This window comes from Lissotriton helveticus, chromosome 2_2, assembly GCF_964261635.1.
Source record: "Lissotriton helveticus chromosome 2_2, aLisHel1.1, whole genome shotgun sequence".
NCBI lineage: Eukaryota > Metazoa > Chordata > Amphibia > Caudata > Salamandridae > Lissotriton > Lissotriton helveticus.
The window spans coordinates 102,399,432-102,412,273 of NC_136060.1; the positions used below are offsets into that span (position 1 = coordinate 102,399,432).

Below are 12,842 nucleotides of genomic sequence, written 5' to 3' on the forward strand. Positions count from 1 at the left end.
CATGCTGTTGATGTTTGACAAACACTTAAAAAAAGTAAACATTAAATATTTTATTAATAGCGAGTTTACAACCCTAAACGATCGTTCAAAGTGTGGTTGGGTGCTAATCTCTTGTAATTTCAACGAACGTCTTGTAAACCACGTCAGGCACAGAATAAAAGCTCCTGAAGCTTCCAATTTACACGGGGTTTCCTTTTTCCATCATATTTTACACGTTTACTTTTTTCCATCATGCCATATTTCTCTTTTACACACGGTGCACCAAGGCAGGAAATACTTTCCAGGCAATCCAGTTGTTGAGGGGGCCCGTTCGCTCAGCATCATGCCGGGCTCAGACTGGAGGAACGGCTGGGGGCGGGCGGTCGGCCTGACAGCCCTCTGCTTCTTCCAGGCCCCGTCTCCACAGCTGCACGGGGTGTTTTCCTAGAATCGCCTACTGGGCGACAGTGCCTGGGATTCAGAAATGAGCTCAGCGAGGAAACGTGAGCATTCAGACCGGCTGCATCGACCGGACCGGCGTTTCCGTGGGCAGGCGCTTTCCGGGGGAATTTCTCAACTCGCCATCTGCTTCTTGAATTGGGGACTAAGACGCTGCCGCCGAGGGCACTTGTTTGTTTGTTTGTTTTGGTAATGGCTGCTTTTGAAGTGGAAGACTCGTTTTTTTACTGGATATAACTCAATACTTTTGGCTCTGAGCTGAAGTGCTTTTGGCTTTCAATGTCGATAACTACCAGACCAGAGGTACCGTGAAGGTATGTACACATAACAGAAAACTGTCTTCCAGAAGTGGAAATTTAAAATTTCCCAAATGCATTTAAAACAATTATTCTCTTTGCACCGATTTCTCAAAAATACCACTCGATTTTAATGTTTTGAGTATACTTGCCAATTTGCTTTCTCTGATGCTTCTTGTGTTGAATTTCCATTTTAATTACCTAATGGAGAACTACTGTCGCCTGATCACTATTTTTCACAGGCTGGGCGAGCCAATTCAATTTCTTGGGTTGTGGCGCCGAAGGCCCCTGGGGGCAATTGTGTAGCTGATGAGGCAGGTTCCAAGAGTCTCACCTGGAGGTGTGTGGTGCACTGGTGCTGTCCATTCCATTCATTAAAGCCAGGCGTAGTGATATGAGCCCATTGTGAGAATTAGGCATGCATTTCATGTGCTTACCTTCGGATAACTGACTTTTGTAAAGTCGAGATGCAACGAAAGCGATGACATTGAGTAGTTAAACGAGAAGTTCCTGGATAAACAGTAGGGATGTATGGTTACGCTTGAGTGGATGACTAGATGGGCATTGATGGTATGTGTGTGCACGCGGTGGGCAAAGATGAATGAAACGTGAGATTGGTCGAGGGACGAACAGATGTGGAGTGCACGGATGTGTAAGTGCATAGATGGTCTGCGTGTCAGTGCCCCTACAGAAGCGGCGCTGACAGAGTCCGCCGTGACGTCACTCTTAGGATAACATACTTTTCAGGAGCGAACGGGCACGGGTGGTATGTGTGTGCGAGGAGCAGTCACGGATGAATAAAGCGTGGGATTGGTCGAGGGACGGACGGTTGTTGAGTGCACGGCTTTCAATTCCGTTTGTCAAGTACAACAAGGATGCCCCGTGGATGACTGGCACCCCTGAGCACCGGTGATCTTGTGATATCGCTCTTGGTCAGTGCTGTTGAAGGGCAGTGCCATCAGCAAACAGCCGGACCCTCATCAGCACCATCCTTTTATTTTTACTTCATAATATTTCAGTCCAAGTCTCCGTTGATTAGTACTGTTTTACTGGACAGCTTGTTCTGATATGTTCTAATACAATATTAAGTAAAGAATTACAAGTGTAGAGAAGCTACTTGGCACTTGCATGCACAGATCAGCCCAGGGCACCCAGGGCGCACACAGCATTAGAGCTGCATAGGAACGGAGGTGTGGGCGTAACTAATTGAAAGTGAATCAACTGAGGTGTTGACTGCTGCATGGGTGCGACTGTACCTTCCTCACTCTGTGCCCCACCATAAGCCTGTGCCTTTCAGCCAACTCCCAGGCTCGTATCCACATCATCTGCGCAGTCCTACACGTAGCACCCCATTTAACTAGCTCTAGCCGATAAACAGGCCCTTGGCCCTATGGTATGCCACAGCTTGTCCTATGCTGTGTGGAAGTGAACGTATGGGGTGAAGTTATGATTTTGATTGGCAAGTTCTTTAAAAAGACTAGCATGATGCCATGAGTGAAACATGACACCATGTGCCTCGACATTGTGAGTGGTCAGATAAGTCACAAGTATCTCACTGTCACAGGTAGCACAAAAGGAGTGGGCAGACTGGACTGGTGAGGCTCAAAAATGTATTTGACTGAGACTAGTGACCCACTCTACAGTGTGGCGCACATGGAAAAAGTGCAAAGATTGTACAAAAGCTACACAAGGTATAAATGGAGCTTTATCTCAAAATTAACCCACCTCCAGGGAGTAGTCATTAAACATATATATATATGACATTGTAGACTAACAGTCAGCGAGACCATCAGAGGATGAATACATTGCCGGGCCTGGGGCACCCATCACTTTTTCTGCTTGCTAAGTTTAAAATTGTGGCTGTGACCCACGTCATTGAAATGAATGGAACACCACCTGAAAAGAACGGACATGGTGTGTTTTGTGGCCAGACGATGTTATATGTATCCCTAGGGGGTAGTTTGGAACTGCTCCTTCCTTGCTTCCTTTGCATATCACTGGTGGCTTCCCTGCTCTATGTTTTATTTCATAACATCATAACATTAGATATTTATAAAAACAAGTTACAAAACAAACCAATAGTAGCTCATGTGGTGCTAAGAGGAGAACATAAGGCAACAACCACTGTACAGATCTTGCATGGTTGAAATTGTTCCAGCACATCTTTGCTGGATCCACCCCAACCCCGCTGCTCCATTTGCACGTGCCTACCACCCCCCCCACTGAACATCATTCAGAAAATCAAGGCTTTTCATGCTAAACTGCGTTTTTAATTGATAGTAACCTGTGGTGGAGTGCATGTAATCTCTTCAGTGATGTCTTAAATGATGTAATTTGATCTGTCATCAGTGAACAATTTGATGATGTCATAAGTGAAGTTATATGTGAGGTCGTGTGATGTCATAAACAGTGTACGGCAGGGAACTGGTGAATATTAGAGTTTTTTTTTCTTTGGAACCATAATATTACTTTAAGTGTAGCTTTTTTCCCATTATTCGTACAACTTTCAGTAAGTGTCATTGGCTATCCCTTTCTTTCGGATTTGGGTTTTTTTTCTATGCAGATGCTTTTCATCAAGTGTCTATCACTTTCAGTTTATTACCGATTTTAGTTTATTTCTACCGGATACACCAGGGTTTTCCTAGGACATCAAGGTATGGAAGGAATGCTTGAATTACTGTCTGGCAATAGTGATCGCTCACTGCATTCCAGACTTTTATTTTGCATGCACTATCTCTCTCTAAAGACCTGCCTCATGGAAGCCAGTCTTCATCCTGCTTCAGTGGGATGCAGTCCATACCGAAATGCTAAGTAACGTCCAATCCAGACTGGATCATAAGCAACCATAGACCTGTTTTGACCTTCTTAGGTCCAATGAATAAGATATAACTTGAGCTCGCTGATACCCATATCTGGGCATACTTGTTGTACTTAGGGTGTTGACTGCAACAACCATCAAAGAAATGGAAGGAATGTTTACATAATGTCAGCCACTGGGAGTCACTCAAGGCCACATTGCAGACCACTGTTTTTCGTCCACTATGCCACTCTAGACAGAACCCTGCCATATGTAAATCAGCCTTGGTCCTGCTCAAATAAGACGATCCAGCTCAAACTGCAGGTAAAGTCTTCTCCAAATGGGACCACTAAGATAACCAGTCTGGTTTTGACCTATTTACGACTCATCAGTGAAGTATAGCTTGATCCCTCTGGCACAGTGAGCATGGGAACCATATATGTGTTTTCCTGTCACACTTAGGGGCTCCATAGCAATAAACAACAAGGTGATTTATGGAATGATTTAATTAATCACTCAGATTGGTTGTTGCATGAGGGCATATTCCAGGCAAAAAAGGATGCATTGGATTGCAGCCATGACTAATTGCCAGTGTATGAAATATTTGTATCTACCTGTCACTTTTTTTGCTATCCCCAGTGTGATGCTCTAAGTGCAATGACTGTGCCAGATGTGGGCCCCATGCCCACTATGCCATAGAACTTAAGCTGCATCCTACTGATGAGGTCTAAATTAGCAGAAATCGGTCTGGGGTATCTTGTGTTCCCACTAAAATGAGATTTGCTGTGGTAGAATAGATCTGCACAAAGGCTACTTTGTATATGGCTGGTTCCTGTCTGAGGTGGCATGGCAGGCAATAAAATGGTTGACTGGATTGCGGCATGGAAAATTACCAGTGGCTGAAATTAATTTAAGCAATCCATCAGTCACTTTTCTGTTTTTCTCGGAGCAACGTCTTAAGTGTGAGGGATAGGCCTTGATATGACTTACTTGCCCCCCACTCCCCCCTACTGACAAGGCCCAAGTAGGCAAAAACTGTGTTCAGGGTTGCTTGTATTCCTTCTGAAATGAGACATGATCTGTAAGTTTTAGTTGGACTGACCCTACTGAAGCAATGCAAAGAGTGAATCTAATATGGTTTGCTCCTGTGTGAGATCACATAATGGTAAAAAAAAGAAGCAAAAAAATGGTCTGGAAGGAATTAGTCGTGGCTGAGATGAATTCAAGCAACCCAACCATCACTTTTTTTAATTTCATCAGGCCTCTCCTATGAAATGGCCCATTTCTAAGACACGGGGTGTTTCTAAGACGTTTCTTCAGTGTTCTGGACAAATCAATGTGGGTTTGGTGTGCCTCAGCCCAACTTCCTATTTAGGGGACGTAATGATCATTTGTGGACTTCATGGCCATTCCTGCAAAGGAGTGGGTTATAAATCATAGTCTGTAGCCACAACTTGGACTGGTGACTTTCCTGAGGCCAAGAGTTTCTTATGAGCAAGGATGTTGCGGCATGCCATGAAGAATTTTCTTTTATGTGATAGAGTGATGTTCCTACAAAGATGGGTGGCCTGGACTTTCTGCCCAGGAGATACTTATTTTGCTTTGCTGGTGACAATATTTTTTAGCAATCTTTTTCTTAAGTCACTGTTTCAGCAGATGTCTGCTAAGCTTTGCGCAGGGTAGGAAGACAAAAGTTCTTCTAGGTTTAGACAAGTGGGAGATTTGTATAGATGGATTATGAGAGGACATTTATATCATTGTAGCCCCTCCTTCTATGCACTATCAATGGAATAACAAGGCTTTATGAACTTTCTCTTTATGGCACAGTACAGCAAGGCATGTGCTGCTCTGTCTTGAATGGGCCAAGATTGGGATTGCCTGCCTCAGAAAGGACCTGCCATGAGGTCTCACGCAAGTCGCTTACCAGGATTTTTGTCGATAAAAAACTCTCTGCTGCCCTGTCTATTCCCCATGCCGGCACCCTGACGACTTCTTTTTTAATAATCAAAGATTTTTTACTCTTTTGAGGATTTTTTGGATGTTATCTATCCCATTACATCAAGGAAACTCTATCTACAATGGAGATATGGCACTTTACCCCTAAGAGCTTTCACGAGCAAATGGACAGCCTCTACTATTAAAACATGTCCAGGGTGTAGCTGAATTTCAGAAGAGGAACTACATGTACTCTTCTTTTGCCCAGCATACAGCAAACCCAGGAAGTACTGGCTAGTTACTTTATGCAAAAACCTGGGTTTCGTACAGTGTACATATGCTTTTAGAATTTTAAAAACTGATACCTCTAGGCACATTGTATTTGCAGTCTCTCGGTTTCTGCTAGCTATGTGGACTAAGCGCAGACGATTAACCGCTAACGGGTGTTAAGGCTCATTTGATATACTGTAATCATGCACCATTTTTTTCATGAATGATTTTACAATACTATGTCTATCTTAATGAACTGTGCCGCTCTATCATGAATGATTTTATTAACACGGTGCTCATTTTAATGTGATTGTCATATTGAAATTGTGCCACATCTCCACGAATGATTTTACTAACATTGTATTGTGTTTATTTTTATTATTTTATCATTATTCTTGTATAATGTTTTAACCTGCATTCTTTTATGGCAAAATGCCGAAATAAAGATTCCTTGATGATGAATGGGCAACGTACCCTCGATACGCTTCCAGTGGCACAGTTCTTGAGCACTGGGGAAGCACGTGACACCTTTCTTTTTTACAGGCACTGAATAGCAGTGTAGCATGGGTATTATTTGCAAAGGATAGGATAGGTTTGCAGAGGGCACTGCACTGTTGCAAACAGGTGATTATTTCAACTAGGGCAGTGACTGAGTTGGCTAGGACAATAAAGTATTTTGTCACCCGGTAAAGACCAATTTTTCTAAAGAGATGCCAATGACTGATTAGCCATTGGTACTCCTACAATAATTTTTTCTGTCCTGCTTCCTCCAACCAGATGCCTTAGGTTGGCTACTACCTTTTATTCTGTTTGAGGATGATCAAGCCATTCACAAGGTTCCTTTCTACCCTCTGGTGGCATCTAACAATTTGAGATCGTCTTAGAGGAGCAGAGCGTGAGATCATGCAATCCATATAAAATAACATAATGTATTTATCTCGCGTTTATGGGTTACAGCATTCTAGTTGTCTATGTGTGTGTGGTAGAGGCTGTGTGCACGAGCTGTGCGCATGCATGCCTGTTTTCTGTTCTGTGTGGGTGGGGGACTAGAGGTGTGTTGAACTATGTGTGCATGGATGTTCAGAACTATGTTGCTCTGTCTTCATATTTGTTTAATCTTTCATTAAAAATCCATGTGTGCATGCACTATGGCAACGGCAAACACACTTACTCACGGCGTACATATTAAACGCAACAAAAGGCGCAGATTACAGAGCATATACCTATGCAACGCATTTTCACCTGACAGAAACTCTGCGTGTTGAAGGTTAATTATAAACACGAAACACTTTTTATTTTTTCGTTCCTTTTTCATAAAAAGATCATTTTCAATTGTGCAGAAAATCTTACTCTTTATTTATTCTGAATATGGAGGAGCTTGGGGACTTTTCACAACCCAGTTGCACACTTGACCTTACCACTTTTCTAATACCTGCACCATGTCCGTGGAATGCCTTTTTTCACTCCTAAACCCAAACATATTTATGCCTTAATTGTAAATTACGGTTTTTGTTCCATTATTCTTGGTTTCCATTTACGTAAATACAGAGCTATTAAGTCTAGGGGTGCGTTTTGCTTTAGCTAGCATCTTTTGGTTGTTTTGGAGGCAAGGTTGCTGGAGCTTCGTGAAGGCGAGTTTGCAATGCGGTTAGCAGTGCTTTACCACAAATATGAGTTTGCTGTCGTATTGTTCATGTGAGGGTGCTCTGTGGGAGGGAGGTGCTGTTGAAATTATTTGCCAGTGACTTGGCTTTGATGCTGTGGGCCCGCTAAGGCAGGGACGTATTTTTGATGTTGCCGAGCACCTTAACTCATTTTAGAGCATCGGAAATTAACTGGAGGAGCTATTTCCATTCAAGGTTACATGGACTTCTCTAAGAAGACGTGCAGATTGCAAGTACAAAATGCTGCAGCAGCATCATTGTACATATTTAGTGAAAAGCATATATTTATTTTCATGATCTGCTACCACAGGAATCAAACAGTTGTGCAGTGCCCCTCTACTGGGGGGTCCACACTTACGTTCAGTTTTCGATCTCCCTCTCGCTGAACCAGTGAGGGATGTAGTGGATGCCTGGATTGGCATTGATCTGGGCTCGAGTTTGGCTTTTCACCCCACTAATAGTAATAGGAACTCCCAAGTTGTCCCGTGGCAGACGAGCAACCTATCCAATTCTTTGTTTTTATAGTTCCAAGCTTTTTTAATTAAAGTTTTATAGCAAATATATACCTCACCTACATCCAATAGGCAGGTGAAGGGGAGACCTATGTTGGGGGGGTATCAACTCAGGAGAGAACCAGTGGGACAGAAGGAAGAAAAGGGAGGAAGGGGGGTTGGAGGGAAGCGTAAGAGAGAGGACGAGGGCAGGTAAAGGACAACGTGCAAATGTCTCTAATGTGGACGAGTTCTTGATAAGAGCAGCAGCGGCTCCTCCGCAATTGCAGAGGAGGGTCGCCCCACTGCCTGACTCAGAGCCTGCAAATGCACAACAAAATGATGCTCTTGCATCATTTTATTTTGCATTTCCCTGGCTCTTAGCCAGTGCCGTTGGGAGGGGCGGGACCGAGCATTGTAGGGGGAGGAGGAGTGCTACATGGCATGCACTCGATTCCCCAAGTGCTCATGTGTGTTTGGCCGGTCGTCTCGTGCCAATCAAACCACACTTGCTCAAGGCAGCCGGGCTGGAGAAACCCCCATAGACTCCCTGGCCTGAGTAGGGCATCTTTCTAACTCGCTCAGGCTGATCCCAACGCTGCTCTGCAGCACAGGGATTGGATAGGAGTCTGCACCAGGGGATGATGGGACCGAGGGAGAGGAGAGGTGGCGCGACGCTGTAGATGGCTGGAAGCGCCTAAAGGTATGTTTAAAATATTTATTTTTATTTCTAACACCCCCTCCCACCATCAGGCGCTCCCTCCACCCGCCTCACTACCCTTTTTTTGTGGCAGCCACCACTGGATAAGAATAGGAGGGAGTCACCTGCAGGTAGGAGGGAGTTCCCTTGCAGTCACGTACTAGAGAGGGGGGACTCAGATGCTGTGAGTTGAAGAACCCGCAGGTAGCAGGTGCAAGTAAGTTCTCTGAAGTCCTGCGCCAGGGAGCATACACAAGGTGCCCACGTTTTGTCAAACTGCAGCAAGATGGACTCTATGACTGTATTGGAGCTTTTCCCAACCCCAGTAGATCCCACAGTTTGTGTAGCCATTCTCCATGGGTCAGTGTGTTATCTGTGCCCCAGTGGGTCAGGATCACTTGTTTTGCTGCACAGAGGCCAAGCGTGATGGCATTTCCTTTTCGGGATTGTAGTGGGTAGGTCTGAACATTGGGTAGGTTTGGGAGTTTTCGTCAAAAAGCCATAGATATCAGAGAGAAGCAGTTTGTCACTCGCACGGGTGACCATCCATTTTTCAAACAGTGTTAGTTTACGACTAGCATGAGGGTAGACCTGGGGTTGTCTAACCCAATGTCAGACTGCTGTGTACCGCCATTCTTCCAGAGCTGAAAAGCCATAGGAATCTTGCAGTTGGGCAAAGGTCCGTAGGCCTGTTTGGTCAAATAAGTCAGCCAATCTCTTGCAGCCTACCTCCTGCTAGGCCTAGTAGTCTTTTACAATTTGAGCTGGTGGGAAGTCAGGGTTGCCATGGTGTGAGTGGAGATACTGGCGAGGAGAGTTCCTTCTTGACAAACACAGTATCCCAGGCTGCCAAGGTGGTTCGTACTACAGGGGAGATGTATACCCCAGGCAGTCTGTATTTCCTGGAGAGCCAGGGTATCTTCCAGATGTCGATACCAGCCACTGCCTGGTCCAAAAGCCACCAATGCTTCTCTGTAAGAGGTCTGGCTCAATCAACCATGTAGCAGAGTTGGGCAGCGTTGGTTAAGTTCGGGATCTCGAGGCCACCATCTGCGATTGTCACATACCCATCTTGGCTACTACCCTGTACTGAAACGGCCAATGGACTCGGTCAAATGCCGTCTCTGTGTCAATGGAGACCAATAGCGCAGGATTGGGGGCCCTTGAGACTCTATCTTCAAGTGTAATAAACTCTTGGTGTTGTCGCTACAATTCCACTCTGGAATAAACTCGGTTTGCTCTGGCTCAATAAGGCCCTGCATATATGGATTAAGTCTGGCTGCTGGTCAAGATTTTTGCATCAACATTAAGGAGTAAGATGGGACAGTATGCCAAACACTGAGTCTGGTCCTTCCCGGGTTTAGGATTATTGTGAGAACTGCCTCACTCATGGTGGCAGGAAGTGTGCAAGAATCTCCAAAAGAGTTGTGCAGTCTTTCAATGAGTGGGGCCAACTGGGGGCCAATGGTCCTGTAAAAGGTGGCAGTGAAGCAAGTGGCCCCTTGGGCTTTACCTGGTTGCAGCTTAACTATTGTTGCAAGAACTTCCTCGGCTATTGTGTCAGTGTTGAGTTAGGGAACATCTTGGGGTGGTGTTGTAGTGAAGTTGACAGCACCAAGGTAATCCATGATCTTAGCCGGGTCGGCCACTTTGGGAGAATGGAGCATTGCAAAGAACTGTGTAAAAGCCTCAGTGATCCCTTCATCAGAAGTTAGGGCTGGACCTCCTTCCACCCAAAACTCTGAGATTCTATATTTTTGGGCTTGGCTCGCAGTTGGCATGCTTTGAGTCTCCCCGCTTTATTGCCACCAGTGTACTATTTTGCTTGGTCTACAGCAGTGCGTTTTCTCCCTTGCTAATATCAATCAATCAATCAAGCATTTATAAAGCGCGCTACATACCCGTGAGGGTCTCAAGGCGCTGGGGGGGTGGGGGGTGCTGCTACTGATCGAAGAGCCAGGTCTTGAGAAGTCTTCTGAAGGCCAGCAGGTCTTGGGTCTGTCGTAGGCTGGCAGGGAGATCGTTCCAGGTCTTGGCGGCGAGGTAAGAAAAGGATCTGCCGCCGGTGGTGGTTTTCCGGATACGGGGAACTGTGGCCAGGGAGAGGGTGGCAAAGCGGAGGTTGCGGGTGGGGGTGTGGAAGCTGAGTCGGTTGTTGAGGTATGACGGTCCGGTGTTGTGTAGCGCTTTGTGTGCGTGGATGAGGAGTTTGAAGGTGATCCTCTTGTTGACTGGGAGCCAGTGCAGGCCTCTCAGGTGGGGTGCGATGTGGCTGCGTCGGGGGACGTCAAGGATCAGTCGTGCTGAGGCGTTCTGGATTCGTTGTAGCCATCTCAGGAGCTTGGCTGTTGTTCCTGAGTAGAGGGCGTTTCCGTAGTCGAGTCTGTTGGTGATGAGGGCCTGGGTGACGGTTTTCTCGTGTCGGGAGGGATCCACTTGAAAATCCTGCGGAGCAGTCGGAGGGTGTTGAAGCAGGACGCGGAAATGGCGTTGACTTGCTTGGTCATGGAGAGGGAGGAATCGAGGATGAAACCCTGGTTGCGTGCGTGGTTGGTGGGTTCCGGGGGTGTGCCTAGCGATGTGGCCCACCAGGAGTCGTCCCATGCTGATGTGGTGGGTCCGTGGATGAGGACCTCCGTTTTGTCTGAATTCAGCTTCAGTCTGCTGTCCTTCATCCAGTCGGCGACGGCCTTCATTCCTCTGTGGAGGTTGGCTTTGGCGGTGATGGGGTGTTCGGTGAGGGATATGATCAGCTGGGTGTCGTCGGCGTAAGAGATGATGTTGAGGCTGTGTTGTCGTGCGACGTGGGCGAGTGGAGCCATGTAGATATTGACCAGCGTTGGGCTGAGGGAGGATCCCTGTGGGACGCCGCAGATGATCTCGGTGGTTCTTGAGCAGAAGGGAGAAAGGCGGACGCTCTGGGTTCTGCCGGAGAGGAAGGATGTGGTCCAGGCCAGGGCCTTCTCTTGAATTCCGGCGTCGTGGAGGCGTGCTGATAGGGTGCGGTGGCAGACCGTGTCAAAGGCGGCTGATAGGTCCAGGAGGATGAGGGCCGCTGTTTCTCCTTTGTCTGTCAGGATCCTGATGTCGTCGGTGGCGGCGATGAGGGCGGTCTCGGTGCTGTGGTTGCTGCGGAAGCCCGATTGGGATGGGTCCAGGACGTTGTTGTCTTCGAGGTAACGGGTCAGCTGTTTGTTGACAATCTTCTCTGTCACTTTTGCCGGGAACGGGAGCAAGGAGATGGGCCGGAAGTTCTTGAGGTCCTTGGGGTCTGCCTTGTGTTTCTTCAGAAGGGCGTTGATCTCGGCGTGCTTCCAGCTTGCCGGGAAGGTTGCAGTCTCAAAGGATTTGTTGATTGTTTTCCGGAGGTGGGGTGCGATGGTTGTGCTGGCTTTGTTGAAGACGTGGTGAGGGCAGGGGTTGGATGGGGATCCAGAGTGGATGGAGTTCATGGTTTTGATGGTGTCTTCGTCGCTGACGTTGGTCCAGGCGGTCAGGCGGCTGGTGCGGGTGGGGGTCGCGGGTGTGGTCGCATCGGTGGTGGGTGTGGGGGTGTCGGAGTTGAAGCTGTCGTGGATGTCAGCAATCTTGCGATGGAAGAAGGTGGCCAGGGAGTCGCACAGGTCCTGTGATGGTGGGATGTCGCTGGTGTTGGAGCTGGGGTTGGAGAGTTCTTTCACGATGCTGAAGTGCTCTTTGGTGTTGTGTGCGTTGTTGTCTAACCGGTCCTTGAAGGCGGTCCTCTTGGCGGTCCTGATGAGTTGGTGGTGTCTGCGGGTGGCGCTTTTGTGGGCTGTGTGGCTGTCTGGTGTTCGGTCGTGGAGCCATTTCTTCTCCAGCTTCCCACAGGTGCGCTTGGAGGTCCGGAGGTCTTCGGTGAACCAGGCGGCTTTCATGTTGGTGTGGTTAGTAGTAGAGGTCTTGAGAGGGGCGACGGTGTTGGCGCAGTCGTTGATCCATTGTTTGAGGTTGGTCGCGGCGGTGTCTGGGTCGGTGGGGTCGGCGGGTGGTCTCAGGGCGAGGATGGTAGTCAGTGGTCCTTGGTGACCTTGCCCCAGCAGCGGCGTGGTAGCTTTTGGGTGCGGTGGTGTGTGGTGGGTTGTCTGAAGGTGAAGGGGACGCATCTGTGGTCGGTCCAGTGATGTTCGGTGGTGTGGTTGAAGGAGACGTGGGGGCTTGTGGAGAAGAAGGGATCCAGTGTGTGTCCAGCGGCGTGGGTGGGTGTTGTTACGAGTTGTTTAAGTCCGAGGT

The 12,842-nt window shown here is 47.4% G+C and overlaps 1 protein-coding gene across 1 annotated transcript in view; it reads left to right on the forward strand.

Moving 5' to 3' along the window:
• The first annotated feature begins 352 nt into the window (after nt 1-352).
• The window catches only part of LOC144821635 (rho GTPase-activating protein 7-like), a 680,189-nt gene continuing 667,699 nt past the window's right edge, over nt 353-12,842 (forward strand). Inside the window, exon 1 of the mRNA XM_078678870.1 lies at nt 353-752. The gene's annotated coding sequence lies outside the window, so the exon portion shown is untranslated. The remainder of the gene's footprint in view (nt 753-12,842) is intronic.